This window comes from Mesoplodon densirostris, chromosome 8, assembly GCF_025265405.1.
Source record: "Mesoplodon densirostris isolate mMesDen1 chromosome 8, mMesDen1 primary haplotype, whole genome shotgun sequence".
NCBI classification, from domain to species: Eukaryota; Metazoa; Chordata; class Mammalia; order Artiodactyla; family Ziphiidae; genus Mesoplodon; species Mesoplodon densirostris.
In genome coordinates this window covers 1829462-1849744 of record NC_082668.1, presented here as the reverse complement: position 1 = coordinate 1849744, position 20283 = coordinate 1829462, and the positions used below count along the sequence as shown (strand labels likewise).

The window sequence follows — 20283 nt, the reverse complement described above, 5'->3', positions numbered from 1 at the left end:
CTGTTGGCTTCAAAAGATCCAGAATGTCCTAGACTCAGTTCTTCCCTGCGAAGGACTCACTGCTTCCTGCTGGAATCGGACAAACACAAATAACCCCAATCTAATGAGATAAGAACACAGATGGCTTAGAGCTAGGTTCGGGGCTAGGCATAATTAAAGTAGCAGATGGGGAAATTCAAGTGAAAATTCAGTAAAATTTTAATTGAAAGATGATGTATTTCCACCCTAAGATCCTTTAAAGGTGAGCTCAAATTCCCGCCCCCCGGCCCCCCTCTCCAGCAAACACACAATCCCAATCAAGCCTACTCCAAGCTGTGTGGTCGTCTCCCTTCCCCCTCTCAGCCTGAAGAGCTCGACCTGGTCACTCTTCCTGTAACTCTTCCCTGTTGCTGGCCCAGGAGGAGATGCACACGTCCCTCTTAGGGTGGGCAGGGAGGGTGGGACACAGAGGAGAGAGGAGGGTAGTTGGAGGGCGCCCGGTGCAGCAGAGGCAGGGACCTGGCCTAAACAGCTACCCCTGCTTGGCCCCCCGGGTGGCCCCATACGTCCTAGGTCTCGGGCTGTCTTCCTCTTGGATGTGCTGGGCTGTCCATCTCTGCCATCATCTTGGGGATCTGCCCCCCAGCCACTGCCGGGAAGCTCTCTTCACCCTGGAGGGGGAGGGCCCCAAGGTCCTTGTCCATAGGGGGACACCGTAACCACTATGTCTTTCTCCGTAAATGAGGTATTAGTAAAATTTTATGCAACTTTGTCAAAGTTAAGTCACAGATGGAAATCCTGTATATCTCTATGGCATATCCTTTCCAACTAGGGTTTCAAGACGCGACATCACCCATCATGGAAGAATTAGTACACTTTCATGACCACACACTAATAACTGTCTCCTTCATTAGCTCTCTGGTTCTTTATATCATTTCACTAACACTAACAGCTAAGCTAACACATAGCAGCACAATAGACGCACAAAAAGTAGAAAGCATCTGAACCATCTTACCGGCCATTATCTTGAGTTTAATTGCCCTGCCATCGTTGAGAATCCTCTACATGATAGATGAAATCGACAACCAGTCTCTTACTGTAAAAACTATAGGCCACCAGTGATACTGAAGTTATAAGTACATTGACTACAAAGACTTAAATGTTTACTCCTATATAATCCCAACATCAGACTTAAAACCAGGGGAGCTACGACTGCTAGAAGTAGATAACCGAGTAGTGTTGCCCATAGAAATAACAATCCGAATAATTATCTCCTCCGAAGATGTATTACACTCAGGAGCCGTACCTTCCCTAGGCTGAAAACAGATGCAATCCCAGGGCGCCTAGATCAAACAACCCTAATATCAGCACGACCAGGTTTGCATTATGGACAGTGTTCAGAGATTTGTGGGTCAAACCATAGCTTCATGCCAATTGTCCCTGAATTAGTATCCCTAAAATACTTTGAAAAACGATCTGCATCAATATTGTAAGCTCATTAAGAAGCTAGGTAGTGTTAACCTTTTAAGTTAAAGACCGAGAGCTAAGACTCTCCTTAATGGCATGCCACAACTAGATACATCAACGTGATTCACTACCATTTCATCTATGTTTCTAACACTGTTTATTATATTTCAACTAAAAGTCTCAAAGTACACTTACTACCCTAACCTAGAGTCAACACGCACCAAAATGCAAAAACAGTCCACCCCTTGAGAAACAAAATGAATGAAAATCTACTTGCCTCTTTCATAACCCCAACAATAATAGGCCTCCTTGTAGTCATTTTAATTATTATGTTTCCAAGTATTTTATTTCCAACATCAAAACGACTAATGAATAATCGCATAATTTCCCTTCAACAATGACTAGTCCAACTTACATCAAAATAATAAGCACCCACAATCACAAGGGACAGACTTGATCACTAATACTAATATCATTCCTTTTAGTTATTGAGTCATCCAACCTTCTGGGACGACTACCCCACCCGTTTACACCCACCTCTCAGCTCTCAATAAATGTGGAACAGCCATTCCCCTATGAGCCGGCACCGTGATTACAGGTTTTTGAAACAAAACAAAAAAGTATCTTTAGCTCACTTCTTACCACAAGGCACACCCACCTCCCTTACCGCCATACTAGTGATTATCGAACTATCAGCCTGTTTATCTAATCGCACTAGCTGTGCGATTAACAGCCAATATTACGGCGGGACATGTATTAATACACCTAATCAGAGGGACAGCTTTAGCAATAAGAAGCATCAACACCGCCACAGCTTTCATGACATTCATCGTTCTCACCCTACTCACTACCCTCGAATTTGCCGTTGCTATAATTCCAGCCTATGTGTTTACCCTCCTAGTAAGCCTATATCTACATGACAGCACATAATGACCCACCAGACTCACGCGTACCACATAGTAAACCCCAGTCCTCGACCCCTTACAGGAGCCCTGTCAGCCCTCCCCATAATGACGGGCCTAATCATGTGATTCCACTTCAACTCAATAATTCTACTAATATTAGGCCTACTAACTAATACTCTAACAATACATCAGTGATGACGAGATGTTATTCGAGAAAGCACCTTCCAAGGCCATCACACACCAATCGTCCAAAAAGGGCTTGGATATGAGATAATCTTATTTATCACCTCAGAAGTCCTCTTTTTTTTACCGGCTTCTTTTGAGCCTTCTATCACTCAAGCCTCACCCCCACTCCTGAATTAGGCAGGTGCTGGGCGCCAACAGGCATTCACCCTCTAAACCCCCTAGAGGTTCCGCTTCTCAACACTTCCGTGCTATTAGCCTCTGGGTGTCTATCACCTGGGCCCACCACAGCCTTATGGAAGGAAATCACAAGCCCAAACTCCAAGTCCTCTTTATTACAATTGCCCTGGGTGTATATTTTACACTCCTACGAGCCCTGGAGTATTATGAAGCTCCAGTTACAATCTCAGATGGAGTATATGGGTCAACTTTCTTCATGGCCACAGGGTTCCACGGACTGTGCGTAATCATTGGGTCCACCTTCCTTATCGTCTGTTTTCTACACCAATTAAGATTCCACTTCGCATCCAACCACCACTTTGGCTTTGAAGCCGCTGCTTGATACTGACATTTTGTAGATGTTGTATGACTATTCCTTTACGTATCTATCTATTGAGGAGGTTCTTAATTCTTTTAGTATTAATTAATACAACTGACTTCTAATCAGTTAGTTTTGGTACCCCCCCCCGAAAAATGATAATAAACTTAATACTGACCCTATTAACACATACTGCACTGGCCTCCTTGCTCATACTCATCGCCTTCTGACTCCCCTAGCTAAACACGTACGCAGAGAAAACAAGCCCTTATGAATGCGGATTTGACCTTATAGGATCCGCCTGCCTGCCTTTTTCCATAAAATTTTTCCTAGTAGCAATCACATTCCTCCTTTTTGACCTAGAAATTGCCCTCCTACTGCCCCTCCCCTGAGCAACTCTAACAAGTAATCTAAAAACAATACTCACCATGGTTTTACTTTTAATCTCATTATTGGCAATTAGCCTGGCCTACGAGTGAACTCAAAAGGACTGGAGTGGCTTCCCTGGTGGCGCAGTGGTTGAGAGTCCGCCTGCCGATGCAGGGGACATGGGTTCGTGCCCCAGTCCGGGAGGATCCCACATGCCGCGGAGCAACTGGGCCCATGAGCCATGGCCGCTGAGCCTGTGTGTCCGGAGACTGTGCTCCGCAACGGGAGAGGCCACAACAGTGAGAGGCCCGCGTACTGCAAAAAAAAAAAAAAAAAAAAAAAAAAGACTGGAGTGGACTGATTATGGTATTTAGTTTAAAACAAAACAAATAATTTTGACTCATTAAATTATGACTAAACTCCTAATTACCAAGTGTCTTTAGTGTACATGAATATTATTATAGCTTTCACAGTATCCCTTGTAGGGCTGCTAATATATCTATCCCACTTACTGTCCTCACTACTATGTCTAGAAAGCATAATATTATCACTATTCATCCTGGTGACCCTAAGGATCCTAAACTCACACTTCACCTTGGCCAGCATAATACCCATCATCCTACTGGTGTTCGCAGCCTGCAAAGCCGCACTCAGACTAGCCTTGTTAGTAATAGTATGAAATACATATGGCTCCGACTACGTACAAAACCTTAACCTCCTCCAATGTTAGCATTTATTACCCCTACGATTATACTAATACCACTGACTTGATTATCAAAAAACAATATAATCTGAATTAACACTACAACCCCTAGCCTGCTAATTAGCCTCACGAGCCTGCTTCTTCTTAACCAGTTTAATGACAATAGCCTTTATTTCTCATTAATATTTTTTCCGACTCCCTATCTGCACTGCTACTGATCTTGACAATATACTCTTACCTCTGATATTAATAGCCAGTCAATCTCACCTGCTCAAAGAATCACTGACCCGAAAAAAACTGTGCATCACTATACTAATCATATTACAAACACTTTTAATCATAACATTTACCGCCACAGAACTAATTCTATTTTACATCATATTTGAGACCACACTAATTCCTACACTCATCATCATCACTCGATGAGGTAAACAAACAGAACGCCTCAACGCAGGGCTCTATTTTCTATTCTACACACTAATCGGATCACTCCCGCGGCTAGTGGCATTAGTGTATATCCAAAACACCACGGGCTCTCTGAATTTCCTCGCACTTCAATATTGAACCCAAGCATTACCTAACTCCTGATCCAGCGTTTTTATACGACTAGCCTGCACAATAGCCTTTATGGTAAAAATACCCCATTATGGCCTCCACCTTTGACTACCAAAGCACACGTAGAAGCTCCCATCACAGGCTCTATAGTCCTTGCAGCCGTATTACTAAAACTCGGGGGCTACAGCATGCTATGAACTACAACAATACTCCATCCCCAGATAGAATTCGTAGCATACCCTTTTCTTATGCTCTCCTTATGAGGGATAATCATAACCAGCTCAATCTGTCTACATCAAACAGACCTAAAATCACTTATCACATATTCTTCCATCAGCCACATAGCACTTGAGGCCCACAAACCCTCCTCCCGCTAATAGCCACTTGATGACTACTGGCAAGCCTGACAAACTTAGCCCTACATCCAACTATTAATCTAATAGGAGAACGGTTCGTAGCTATATCCACCTTCTCATGATCAAATTTTACCATTATCTTAATGGGAACTAAGACTGTAATTACAGCTCTATATTCTATATACATACTAACTATGACAAAACACAGTAAATACACACACCATGTTAATAATATTACACCCTCCTTCACTCGAGAAAACGCCCTTGTAGCCCTCCACGTTCCACCCCTCCTACCCCTGTCACTAAATCCCCAAATCATCCTGGGCCCCCTGTATTGTAAATATAGTTTTAAAAAACCCACTGGATTGTGAATCTAGTAACAGAAGACTGAGACTTCTTATTCACCGAGAAAGTACTGCAAGAACTGTTATTTCATGCCCCCATGCCTAACAGATGGCTTTTTCAGGCTTTTAGAGGATAGTAGTTATCCATTAGTCTTAGGAGCCAAAAAATTGGTGCAATTCCAAGTAATAAACCTATTTTCCTCTTTTGCTCTGGTCACACACTAATACTAATTAACCCAATTATAATAATGAACACAGATTTCTACAAAAGTGACAAATATCCATCATATGTAAAAAATACTGTCTCATGTGCTTTTATTACCAGCCTAGTTCCAACAATAATAGTCCTCCACACAGGCCAAGAAATAATTATTTCAAACTGACATTGAATCACTGTCCAAATGCTTAAATTAACACTTAGCTTCAAAATAGATTACTTCTCAATAATATTCGTACCAGTAGCATTACCTGTTACGTGGTCCATTATGGAGCTCTCAAGATGGTACCTACACTTAGACCCTTACATTAATCGGTTCTCCAAGTACCAACTCCTCTTCCTCATCACCATGCTAATCCTTGTTATGGTCAATAATCTCTTCCAGCCTTTCATTGGATGGGAGGGGGTTGGAATGATATCCTTCCTACTCCTTGGGTGATGGTATGGAGGGGCAGACGCAAGCACAGCTGCTCTCCAAGCAATCTTACAAAACCGCATTGGGGATATCGGGTTCATTATATCAATAGCATGATTCCTGTTTAACTCAAACACATGAGACCTGCAACAAATTTTTATACTCGCACTAAATCCCTCGAACCTCCCCCTTATAGGACTCGTACTAGCCACAGCCAGAAAATCAGCCCAATTTGGACTCCACCCTTGACTTCTCTCAGCAATAGAGGGCCCCACCCCTGTATCACCCCTGCTCCACTCAAGCACAATAGTTGTCGCAGGAGCCTTCCTACTTATTCGATTTTACCCTTTAACGGAAAACAGCAAACTTATTCCAGCAATAGCGCTGTGCTTAGGAGCCCTCACCACCCTATTCACAGCTATACGCACTCTCACCCAAAATGACATTAAAAAAATTATCACTTTCTCCCCTTCAGGCCAATTAGGCCGAATAATGGTAATGATAGGCATCAACAAACCCTATCCAGCATTCTTGCACATCTGCACACATGCTTTTTTTAAGGCCATGCTATTCATATGCTCCGGATCCATTAGTCACAGGCTGAACGACGAACCAGATATTTGAAACATAGGAGGCCTATTCGAGGCTTTACCCTTCACCACAACAGCCCTCATTATCGGGTGTCTGGCATTAACAGGAACGCCTTTCCTCACAGGCTTCTATCCTAAAGACTTGATCATCGAAGCCGCTAATACGTCTTACACCAGCGCCTGAGCCCTGTTAATAACTCTAATTGCCACCTCCCTCACAGCTGTCTATAGCACCCGCATCATCTTCTTCACTCTGTTAGGACAACCCCGCTCCTCTCCCCGAACCCCCATCGATGAAAACGACCCCCTCTTAGTTAACTCCATCGAATGCCTACTAATTGGAAATGTCTTTGCCGGGTTCATTATCTCCAACAACAGTCCCCCTAATAACCATACCCTTAAATCTAGAACTAACTGCCCTTGCAGTAACCATCCTAGGCTTCGTATTGGCACTCGAAATCAACCTTAACACACAAAACTTAAAATTCATCTACCCCTCAAATACCCTTAAATTCTCTAGTCTCTTAGGATATTTCTCCACCATCATGTACCGTCTTCCTCCTTACCTAAACCTAAGCCAAAAGTCAGCATCCTCCCTTTTAGACTTAATCTGACTAGAAAATATTTTACCAAAACCCACATCCCTTACTCAACTCAAGTTCTCCACACTCATCTCAAGCCAAAAAGGCCTTATCAAACTATACTTCCTATTGTTCCTCGTTACTCTCACCCTTACGATGGCTTGATTTAATTACCACAAGTAATCTCCATACTAACCACAACGCCAATAAGCAACGACCAACGAGTAACAATCACCAACCAGGTACCATGACCATGTAATGCTGTGGTCCCTACAGCCTCCTCACCAAAACAGCCAGCGTCACCAGCATCTTAACTAACTCAGTCACCCAACCAGTGAACTGAACCACAACTTCCACCTCCTCATCCTTTAAACTATAAAATACCATCAAATATTCTATTATCAACCCTGAAAGAAATGCCCCCAAGACAGTCTTATTAGAAACCCAAACCTCAGGATACTGCTCAGTGGCCATAGCCATCGTAGAGCCAAACACAACTAATATCCCACCTGAATAAGCCAAAGACACTATCAAACCTAAACATGAACCACCAAAGTTCAACACGATTCCACACCCAATACCACCACTCACAATCAACCCAAAGCCCCCATAAATAGGCGAAGGTTTTGAAGAAACCCTCACAAAACTGATCACAAAAATAACACTTAAATACGTCATCATCATTCTCACATGGATTCCAACCATGACCAATGACATGAAAAATCATCATTGCCATTCAACTATAAGAACACCAATGACCAACATCCGAAAAACACACCCACTAATAAAAATCAACAATACATTTATTGACCTCCCAACCCCATCAAACATTTTATCATGATGGAATTTTGGCTCTCTACTAGACATTTGCCTGATCCTACAAGTCCTAACAGGCTTATTCCCAGCAATACACTACACTCCAGACACAACAACTGCCTTCTCATCAGTAGCACACATCTGTTGAGACTTTAACTATGGATGAATCATTCAATATATACATGCAAATGGAGCTTCCATATTCTTTATCTGCCTTTATATTCACATAGGATGTGGCCTATATTATGGGTCCTATGCCTTTCTAGAAACATGAAACATCGGAATTATTCTACTGCTTACAGTTATAGCTACTGCATTTATAGGCTATGTACTACCATGAGGACAAATGTCATTCTGAGGGGCAAGGGTCATTACAAACCTGCTCTCAGCAATCCCATACATTGGCACCGCTCTCATCGAATGGATCTGAGACGGCTTTTCTGTACACAGAGCAACACTTGTGCGATTCTTTGCTTTTCATTTTATTCTCCCCTTCACCATTGCAGTGCTAGTAGCTGTCCACCTACTATTTTTCCACGAAACAGGATGCAACAACCCCACAGGAATCCCATCTGACACAGACAAAATTCCATCCCACCCCTATTCCACAATCAAAGACATCCTGGGCGCCCTACTACTAATCCTAGCCTCACTTATACTAGCCTTATTTTCACTCAACTTGCTAGGCAACCCCAACAACTACACCCTAGCAAACCCACTCAACACACGACCACACATTAAATCAGAGTGATACTTTCTATTCACGTATGCAATTCTACGATCAATCCCCAACAAACTAGGAGGAGTCTTAGCCCTATTACTCTCAATCCTAATTCTAATATTTATTCCAATACTCCACAAATCCAAACAATGAAGCATAACATTCCGACCCCTTAGCCAGTTCTTCTTTTGAGTGCTAGTGGCAGACCTACTACCACTAACATGGATTGGAGGACACTCCTTCATCATTATCGGACAACTCGCATCTATTTTATACTTTCTTTTAATTCTAGTGCTAATACCAGTAACTAGCATCATTGAAAACAATCTCATGAAATGAAGAGTCTTTGTAGTAAATCATATTATCCTGGTCTTGTAAACCAGAAGAGGAGAATAACACACCTCCCTAACACTCAAGGAAGAAGCCCTAAGCTTCGCCGCCAGCACCCAAAGCTGAAATTCTACTTAAACTATTCCCTGAAATTATGACATTTACGAAATTATTAAGTACTATATCAGTATTAAAACAGTCCATTTTATCACAAACTACTATGTACATCGTGCATACTTGTACTACCACATTAATAAGTACATATACTTTATATGTACATATTACATTATATGGATAATTGTACATTACACTATCTACCCCATGCTTATAGGCATGTACATCTTATTATTAGTATTGCATAGTACATATAGATTATTAATAGTACATAGTACATTGAGTCAAATCAATTCTAGTCAACATGCATATCCTGTCCATTAGACCATGAGCTTAATCACCAGGCTGCGTGAAACCATCAACCCGCTCGGCAGGTGCCCCTCTTCTGATAAACCTCACCAGCCCTTGCTAATTCAGTCTATATACTGCCATCTTCAGCAAACCCTAAAAAGGAGCAAAAGTAAGCACAACTATAACACATAAAAATGTTAGGTCAAGGTGTAACCCATGGGGTGGGAAGAAATGGGCTACATTTTCTATACCAAGAACACTCTCTTACCTGCATGAAAGCTTTTATGAAACCTAAAAACCAAAGGAGGATTTAGTAGTAAATTAAGAATAGAGTGCTTGAAAACCATAATTCAAAAAGAGTCATGTACCACAATGTTCATTGCATCTCTATTTATAATAGCCAGGACATGGAAGCAATCTAAGTGTCCATCGACAGATGAATGAATAAAGAAGATGTGGTACATATATACAATGGAATATTACTCAGCCATAAAAAATGAAATTGAGTTACGTGTAGTGAGGTGGATGGACATAGAGTCTGTCATACAGAGTGAAGTAAGTCAGAATGAAAAACAAACACCATATGCTAACACACATATATGGAATCTAAAAAAAAAAAAGGTTCTGAAGAACCTAGGGGGAGGACAGGAATAAAGATGCAGATGTAGAGAATGGGCTTGAGGACATGGGGAAGAGTAAGGGTAAGCTGGGATGAAGTGAGAGAGTGGCATGAACTTATATATACTACCAAATGTAAAATGGATAGCTAGTGGAAAGCAGCCTCATAGCACAGGGAGATCAGCTCGGTGCTTTGTGACCACCTAGAGGGGTGGGATAGGGAGGGTGGGAGGGAGGGAGACACGAGAGGGAGGAGATATGGGGATATATGTATATGTATAGCTGATTCACTTTGTTATAAAGCAGAAACTAACACACCACTGTAAAGCAATTATACCCCAATAAGATGTTAAAAAAGGAATAAAGTGCTTAGTTGAATAAGGCCATGAAACACACACACACCACCCGTCACCCTCCTCAGGTACTATGACAAAACCACAACTTATTAACACATGCTAGTCAATTATATGAGAGGAGATAAGTCGTAACAAGGTAAGCATACTGGAAGATGTGCTTGGATAAACCAAAGCGTAGCTTAAATAAAACACCTAGTTTACACCTAGAAAATTTCATAGCCTATGAATGCCTTGAACTAAACCTGACCCACACCCGTCCCACCATACTAGCATGAACCAATCAAATAAAACATTCACCAAACATCTAAAGTATAGGAGATAGAAATTTAAATACTAATGGTGCCATAGAGAAAGTACCATAAGGGAATGATGAAAGAAAAATTAAAAGTAACAAAAAGCAAAGTTTATCCCTTGTACCTTTTGCGTAATGATTTAACTAGCAATATTTTAGCAAAGAGAACTTAAGTTAAACTACCCGAAACCAGACGAGCTACTTATGAACAGTTACTAGAACTAGAAACTCATCTATGTGGCAAAATAGTGAGAAGATTTACAAGTAGAAGTGGCAAGCCTAGCCAGCCTGGTGATAGCTGGTTGTCCAGGAAAAGAATTTCAGTTCAACATTAAATAATACTAAGAACCTCTTCTAAGTTTCAATGTATATTTAAATGTTAGTCTAAAAAGGTACAGCTTTTCAGAAACGGCTACAACCTTAACCAGAGTAAAAACAAACAGCACCATAGTTGGCTTAAAAGCAGCCACCAATTAAGAAAGAATTCAAGCTCAACAATAAATATATCTTAATTTCAATATTAAATAAATTAGCTCCTAGTCTTATTACTGGACTAATCTATAAAATTATAGAAGCGATATGTTAATATGAGTAACAAGAAGTATTTCTCCTTGCACAAGTTTACATCAGCTACTAATAATATACTGACAGTTAACAGTAAATAAATATAACCCAACACTAGACTATTTATTTTTAAACATACTGTTAATCCAACACAGGTGTGCACCCAGGGAAAGATTAAAAAAAGTAAAAGGAACTTGGCAAACACAAACTCCGCCTGTTTACCAAAACCATCACCTGTATCATCACTAGTATTAGAGGCACTGCCTGCCCAGTGACAGTTGATAAACGGCCGCGGTATCCTGACAGTGCAAAGGTAGCATAATCATTTGTTCTCTAAATAAGGACTTGTATGAATGGCCACACTAGGGTTTTACTGTCTCTTACTTTTAATCAGTGAAATTGACCTCCACGTGAAGAGGTAGTGATAACAAAATAAGGCGAGAAGAGCCTATGGAGCTTCAATTAATCAACCCCAAAACATAGTTAAACTGCCAAGGGATAACAAAATTTCACATGGGTTGACAATTTTGGTTGGGGTGACCTCAGAGCACAAAAAATCCTCCGAGTGATTAAAGCTTAGACCCGCTAGTCAAAGCATAATATCACTTATTGATACAAAAACTGATCAACGGAACAAGTTACCCTAGGGATAACAGCGCAATCCTATTCTAGAGTCCATATTGACAATAGGGTTTACAACTTCGATGTTGGATCAGGACACCCGAATGGTGTAACTGCTATTAAAGTTTTGTTTGTTCAACGATTAAAGTCCTACGTGATCTGAGCTCAGACCGGAGCAATCCAGGTCAGTTTCTATCTATTATGTATTTCCCCCAGTATGAAAGGACAAGAGAAATATGGCCCACTTTAAACAAGCACCTTCAAAGCAATTAATGATATAATCTCAACTTAATAAGCAAACACTAAAGAACCACCCAAGACCAGGGTTTAGTTAGGGTAGCAGAACCCGGTAATTGCATAAAATTTAAGCCTTTATACTCAGAGTTTCAAACCCTCTCCCTAACAAAATGTTTATAATCAACATCCTAATGCTTGTTATTCCTATTCTTTTAGAAGTAGAATTCTTTATTTTTTTAAAATAAATTTATTTATTTATTTAATTTATTTATTTTGGTTGCCTTGGGTCTTCAGTGCTGCTCGCGGGCTTTCTCTAGTTGCAGCGAGCGGGGGCTACTCTTCATTGCCGTGCGCAGGATTCTCACTGTGGTGGTTTCTCTTGTTGCAGAATATGGGCTCTAGGCAGGTGGGCTTCAGTAGTTGTGGCACACGGGCTTAGTTGCTCTGCAGCATGTGGGATCTTCCCGGCCCAGGGCTCGAACCCGTGTCCCCTGCATTGGCAGGTGGATTCTTAACCACTGAACCACAGGGAAGCCCGGCCGTAGCATTCTTAACATAAGTAGAGCAAAAAATCCTAGTCTACATACAATTCCGAAAAGGACCAAATATTGTGGGACCACACGGCCTACTTCAACCCATTGCCGACACAATCAAACTATTCACTAAAGAGCCACTACGACCAGCTACATCCTTCACCTCCATATTTATTATCACACCAATCCTAGCTCTGACTCTAGCCCTAACAATATGGATCCCCCTACCCCTGTGGGAGGGCTATGCCCAACTGATGGCACAGGGGACAGGGGAGCAGTGAGGGGCCGCCTCCCCTGGGGCAGTGGTCCTCTGGGCCAAGCTTACTGGAGAGGGTCCATGAAATTGCCCCTTTGGGTTTAGTTGCTGTTGTGTGGTCCTCTCTCCACAGGATATGGACATGAGCTCATGGAGCATCCACTCCCCTGTGTCTGTCCTTGTGTTTGGACCAGTCTGTGCTCCTCCTTCCCAAGGCTCCTCTGCCCTCCTCCAGGCCACTGTCCATCTGCCCTCAGGAACTCTGCATGCTGGGGCCTGGACAAAAGGCAAAAAGGCACGTTGAGATCAATTGATTAATCAGTTGATCAGTTGACCAGTCCATCCAAACATCTGTCCATCCATCCATCCATCCATCCATCCACTCACCCAAACTTTCTTCAACAAAGATTGGATTTATATAATACCTCAAAAAAGGGGTAGGATGGTCAGCCATGAAATCTCTCGCCAAATCTTCAAAAAAATTGTACTTTTTTTTTTAAGATCAAGGGCAACCATGTGAAATATTAGTTGCCTTTTATTGGATAACTATTGTGCGTCTCCATTATACTGAAACATTATATTCTTTTTTCATGTATTAATGATTGGTGTGTCAAGATTTGAACATGGGTCACCTTTCTCCCCTACCCCACCGCCTGCTGGAGAAGAAATCCCAATCAGAGCACACCTTTGAATAATATGTTTGAGGAGGGTTAGCTGACACTGTAATGGTAGTGTTTGCTCTTTCAATACTTTGCCTCTGGTGGTTCCACCATGATTTTGTTGGCAGGTGATGCTGAGATGTCCCTGACCTTTTGAGGCTCTTTTCTGGTGGACACAGACACTTCTGGGAAGCTCATTAGGCAAGCTTGGTGGGACCCTCCCTTAGAGGAAAGAGGTCACCTGCAAAGCACAGGAGGGATCCTGGTTGGAAGTGGGACACGGTCCAGCTCTACTTAGATGTGTCTTTTTTTATTATTTTGTTAGTTATTGATTGCTGTGTAACAAATCACCACAAATGTAGTGGCTAGAAACAACAGACACTTGTTTCTGTGGGTCAGGAATCTGGGTACAGCTCAGCTGGGTCCTCATCTCGGGGGCTCACAGTCTAAGTCAAGATGTTGGCCAGGGCTGGGGTCTTATCTGAAGACTGGACTGGGGGTGGATCTACTTCCAGGTTCTTGAGGTTGTTGGCAGCATTTTGTTCCTGTGGACTGTTGGACTGAGGGCTTTGGTTCCTTGTTGGTTGTTGGCTGGGGACTGTCCTCAGTTCCTGGCCATGTGGGGCCCCCCCTCCCAACTTGGAGCTTGCTCCATGGAAGCATGAAAACAGAGAAGGCAATAGAGAGAATGTTAGAAAATGGACGTTGGTCTTATGTAGAGTAATTGCAGACATGCCAGCCAACTCCTGTGTTGTGTTCTCCTGGTTGGAAGCAAGTCATGGGTCCCCTCACACTCAAGGGGCGAGGCGCACAGAAGGACATGAACACCATGGGGGTGGGAGTCATTGGGGGTTGTCTTGGAGACTGCCAACAACATTATTCATGTGCGAGTTTTCTTTCAATATTAATGATATTAAACCTGTCTTTGTTATGTTTGTTGAAGATATTTTTTTCCTAGATTGCTCTTTGCATTTTTATTTAATTTACTTTTGAAGTAATGATTTTTTGTCATTATGTAGCTGGGTTTTTTAGTGTTTCCTTTTTTGGAGTTTGCGCAAACAAAAGCTTTTCTCTCCCCTAGGTCAGCTGGTTACTCATCCACATGCTACACATGTTCAGAATTAACCTCTTCATCTATCTGGGTTTATTTTGCTGTCTCTGGATCTACCTTTTTTCCCAAGTAGTAAACCAGTTTTCCCAGCACCAGGTTTGAATAAATCATCCTTTCTCCCACTGATTTAAGTTGTCAGTTTTCTAAAGAGTGAAATGTTCTTTATGTTACAGGTAGTTAAGAAGGCGGGTATTAAATATTGAAGCTAGACGTACCCTCTGAAGGAGTTGCAGGAAGTGGCTGGTTAAGGACGGCTGGATGATCCTTTGACCCCTCTAGTGGAGCAGATGGGGGAGGATCTGAGAGGGCAGCTTTTGGAGCTGCTGCTGTGGGCTTGGAGCCCTCCCCAGCCAAGGGGTGGGGCATTGGAGGGCATCTCAGAGAGCTCAAGTACGTCCCTGCTGTTGGGGGTCAGAGTGATCCCTCCCAAGGCATATAAAGGGTAATGAACAGGCTGGGATCGAAGGAGGAGCTGGTGCTGAGCCGGGGGTCAGCCTGCAGGGGCACGTTAGGGGGTGTGGAGGATGGCTGTTTGCTTCTCCTGGGACCACTGACTGTGAGGTCCACGGACCATATGTTATCCTTAGGGTCATCCTAGGGCCTTAGGGTTATCCTTAAGCCCCCTTGGTGGGCAACATCCCCAACAGAGAGAAGTTGGAGGTTCTGTGGGAATTTGAGGGCCTGAGGGACAGGGAGGGACTCGTCAGAATAGAGACATCAAATAGCCATTCTTGACCCCCACCTGTTCTGAGACCAGTGGTATCTCTTTCTTTGGCCCCCTAACAAATGACCACACGCCGGTGGCTCACAACAGAAATATACCCTCTCCCAGCTCTGGAGGCCAGAAGTCCTCCATCAAGGTGTAGACAGGTCCTTGCTCCCTCCAGAGGCCTCCCTCCTTCCTGCCTCTTCAAGCTTCCAGGGGCCCCAGGGGTTCCTTGGCTCATGACCCCATCATTCTGGTCTTCGCGTGACCTCTTCCTCATCTTGCTGTGTCTACTCTTTTGTTTCTTCTAAAGGATCTGTCCTTGGATTTAGGGCTCACCTCGGTCAGCCAGTAGGACTTCATCTTGAGACCCTTAGTTACCTCTGCAAAAACTCTTTTTGCAAGCAAGGTCACATTCACAGGTTCTGGGGCTTAGGGCTTGGATGCATCACTTTGGGGCCACCATTCAACCCACTACACCACCTTAGGAGGAAGTCACTCAGAGGTTTCCCTGCCCACCTCACCTTCTTCCCTGTCTACCCAGAGGGAGAGAAACAGAAGGTGGAAAATTGGGGGGAGGAGGAGAAGGAGGCTTCCTGGCTGCCCCCTGGTTTCAGTGCTGCTGACGTGCTCATCTGGTACTTTATGAGACTAATATTAACACCTGGTGCTATTCACATCACTTCTATTCATCCCTCCTAGCCTGAAGATTTGTTTCTTGGCCAATCTTTCTTGTTTATTTTTTTCAAATAAAAATTGGAATTATTTTGTCAAATTCTCCCCAATATTTAATTAGAATCTTTATTGGAATGGCACCAAACATAACCATTAATTCCAGGGGGATAGACATTTTCTCAGCGTTGAGCCCTCCTCTGCAGGAAAAAACAAGTCTCCATTTAGTCACATGTTCTTCATGTGCCTCAGTGCAGTTTTCCCGGATTTATAGGTTCTGCTTCATTTCTGTTAGATTCGCTCCTCATTGTTTTGCTACTTTTCAGTAATAGAAATTTGTTTTAACTTTGCTAACTAATAGTTGCTAATATACAGGAATGCCCATGATTTTTTATTTTATTTTATTTATTTTTTATTGGGGTGTAGTTTTGTACAATATTGTGTTAATTTCTACTGTACAGTGAAGTGGAGTTCCCTGTGCTATACAGCAGGTTCTCATTAGTTCTCTATTTTATACGTATTAGTGTATATATGTCAATCCCAATCTCCCAATTCATCCCATTCCACTGCCTTCCCCCCTTGGTGTCCATACGTTTATTCTCTACATCTGTGTCTCTATTTCTACCTTGCAAACCAGTTCATCTGTACCATTTTTCTGTGTTCCACATATATGCGTTAATATACGATATTTGTTTTTCTCTTTCTGACTTACTTCACTCTGTATGATAGTCTCTAGATCCATCCACGTCTCTATAAATGACCCAATTTTGTTCCTTTTCATGGCTAATATTCCATTGTATATATGTACCACATCTTCTTTGTCCATTAGTCTGTCGATGGACATCTAGATTGCTTCCATGACCTGAATGCCCATGATTTTGATGTTTTTTAGTTTCTTAGTTGGCCTACTTATTGGTTTTGAGAATTTTTCAATTTACTATCTGGGATTTTTGGGGGGTTGATAATGATATCACCAGGTTCTTCTAGACAGTGATGTTGGATTTATTTCCAGCAGAGTCTTTACCTCCTTGCTGAAGCATTGAATCCTCTGTAAGGAATTATTGGTAACGTTTGTGCATTGTGTAGCCATGTTTGTAGTAAATATTTAGACTTAGACCAGTGGTCGGTCAGATGGTTTCAGTGCTTCCTAGCAGAACTTTTATCCAATAATTTTTCACGCTCAAGTTTTAAATTGTGATTGCACTTTGAGTATGTTTGCATCTGCCTCTGGAAAAGTCTATCTTTTTTTTTTTTTTTTTTTGCTGTACGCGGGCCTCTCACTGTTGTGGCCTCTCCCGCTGCGGAGCACAGGCTCCGGACACACAGGCTCCGCGGCCATGGCTCGCGGGCCCAGCCGCTCCGCGGCATGTGGGATCTTCCCGGACCGGGGCACGAACCCGTGTCCCCTGCATCGGCAGGCGGACTCTCAACCACTGGGCCACCAGGGAAGCCCCTGGAAAAGTCTATCTTTAGGAAGGATTCCTGGGTATATACTTGAAGACATCTTGCATATATGAGAATGCCCTTCTGTGGAATGAAAACGGCCCCTGCAGAATCCCGTAAGGGAGAGTCCGCAATCCTGTCCTCACGTCCACGTTGTCTGTCCTGATGTCAGAGGCTCCTTTTTGTCCTTTGCATCTTCTGCCTTGTAGTTTCTCTTAACACAAGCCTTTTTTCCTCTTTATGTTCTCACTGTGAGGAACCCGTCTCTGCTGGCTTCGTCCCTATGGCCATGTGTCTGGGAGTTCCGGCAGTCTGTCTTTCTGCCTACTGCCTGTCCTTTGCCTCAGAGACGGGGTATCAGTGGGGCGATGCTGAGGCACCCTCCTTCTAACTCTGAACCACATTGCTCTTTCAGAGACTGGTTGGCTGTGGATCAGTCTCTTTTCTCTCACTGACACAGTCATACCTCAGTCTTTCTAGCAGAGATTCCCAGAGCACATGGCATTAGTTTCTGTGTGATGCAGGCATCCCCAGCTTCAAAATTATTCCCACTGACTCTGTGAGCTAAACACCTGCTCTCCCTATGCCATTTACATAAAAGTCACCAAGGGAAGAGTTTCATTTTGTTTTTAATAGATTTTGTTTTTTAGAGCGTTTTTAGGTTCACAGCAAAATTGTACAGAAAGTACAGAGAGTTAGTTCCCAAGTGTCTCCCCCCTCCCCCCACAGCTTCTATTATTAACAACATGCATTAGTGCAGGACATTTGTTACAACCGATGAACCAATATTGATAGCTTATTATTAACTACAGTTCCGAGTCTACCTTGAGGTTCACTCTGCGTGCCGTAAAGTTCTGTGGTTTTGACAGAGGCAGGCTGTTGTACATCCGCCATTAGAGCATCACACAGAACAGCTGCTCTTTCCTAAAAATGCCCTGTGCCACCCGTTCTTCCTCTCCCCCTGCCCTGAACCCTGGTGGCCACCGATCTTTTTCTGTCCCTGTAGTTTTGCCTTCTTTGTTTGTTTTGTAGGATGGGAGAATGTATTGTACGTATAGGATGAGGGGAGACAGCCATGAGAAGAGAGCCTGGAGATGTCAGGAGAGAGAGTGCGTTTGGAGGATGAGGCCCCTGGGAAGCCAGGAGAAGCGGGGCATGAAGCAGAGGTGAGGAGGAGTCTGCAATGGAGGGAGAAAGACTTTGTCTCAGAGACAGGGGCTTCGGGAAGGCTGAAGGCCCCGCTGCAGCAGTGCGGAGGCATGGGATTGTCTGTGGGGGGGAAGGGGAGGGTGAGCAAGAGCAGATGATGAGCATGGAGATGCCTGGCTGGGCAGCAAGGGGCACGGACTAAGGCTGGACACCGTGGTTCACAAGTGACTGAAACCCACTGAAATTCAGAGCCGTGTTGGCAAGGCTTATGTGACAGAAGGACGGGGGCATGAGGGTCACGGATGCTGGTGGTCGATGGGGGAGATGAGGCCTGTGAGGGGCTGGCAAAAAACAACAAAGGACCCACCTGGCAGCGTGGCCTCCACTTCCGAGGTCTCCAGTGTCACTAATCCTGGTCACACCCGGACAATGCAGGAGAAACAGGTGCCACTTCCTCTTTGGGGAAAGTGGGATTTGCTCTACGCTTCTCTAAGCTGGAGATTTTAAAGAACCAGAACTAATGCGGATGACTCCCCTCCGAGTGCTTTCAGTCCCCTGAAATATGTGCTCAGGACAAATGTCTCTTTGCAAAACATCTCTTTCCAAAGAAGTCTTTAATTCTTTTTTTTTTTTTTGGTAACATTTTGTGTTTTCATAAAAGCCATATTCCATCCGTGATATTCTGTAGCACTCTTTCAGAGCCAGATCTATTTTTTAAAAAGCACTTGGCACTCTGAAGTGTTACATGTGGCTTAGTGAAAACAGCAATATGCAGAGATTCAAAGATGTCACTCCATGTTAGGTACAAAACGTGATCAGCCTGAGTTATCATCCAGACACAGAATTCAGACGTGATGCTGTGAGGAGGAGAGACCTCCTTCGCACGTGGCCCTGAGGGCTTGAATCCTCAGCACTTCCGAACTGCTCACCAACAGAAAGAGCGAGGGACGTAAGGCCCTCTCTCGGGCACGTCCTGAGGTAAGAATAGTCTCTCAGGGTAGACCAGCTGGGGTAGGGAGGATTCCCTGAATGCAGCCTTGCATCTGCCAGCCTGCACCAACCAGCCACGGCACGTCTGTTGCCTCGTAGATGGTGTTGCCTGAAGTCAGGAGCCTTGGTGGCCTCCCTCCCCCTGCCCCTCTGGCTAAGCCCCCAGACATTTGTCGCCTGACTGAATCTCTGCAGCAGTCCCAGCAGAGAGTCATGTGACTGCCACCATCTACAGATGAGTGAACTGGGTTCCAGGGGTTAGAGCTGAACTGAGGTTTTCTTCCCAGAGGCCATGTGTATGTTCAGCCACACGTGGCCGCCACCACCATAATAAGGAAGATGCTAACCATCATCATGGCTGTCACCTGGCCCAGGTATGCACTAGACCAACGCATCTCTTAGAATTTCAGGTCAAGGTCACTCACAGCTGTATGTGGGGGCTAGGTAGGCAGCCTATGATATTCTTGCGGGAAGCCTGTGTGTGAATCGGAAGAGCCTGTCCCTCTAGGGAAATACCACTGCTGTTCTGGCCACAGTGAAACATTAGCCATCAGGTCTGCATTGAAACTGAACCTAGTAGGTTAACAGCTTCCTGCCAGTAC

The 20283-nt window shown here is 43.6% G+C and overlaps 4 pseudogenes; all 4 read left to right on the top strand.

Annotated features, from left to right (window-relative positions):
* Window positions 1–789: 789 nt before the first annotated feature.
* LOC132495469 (cytochrome c oxidase subunit 2-like) lies at window positions 790–1472 on the top strand (annotated as a pseudogene).
* A 903-nt stretch (window positions 1473–2375) lies between these two features.
* Window positions 2376–3150, top strand: LOC132495452 (cytochrome c oxidase subunit 3-like; annotated as a pseudogene).
* A 2497-nt stretch (window positions 3151–5647) lies between these two features.
* LOC132495423 (NADH-ubiquinone oxidoreductase chain 5-like) lies at window positions 5648–7367 on the top strand (annotated as a pseudogene).
* A 589-nt stretch (window positions 7368–7956) lies between these two features.
* Window positions 7957–9078, top strand: LOC132495415 (cytochrome b-like; annotated as a pseudogene).
* Window positions 9079–20283: the final 11205 nt, after the last annotated feature.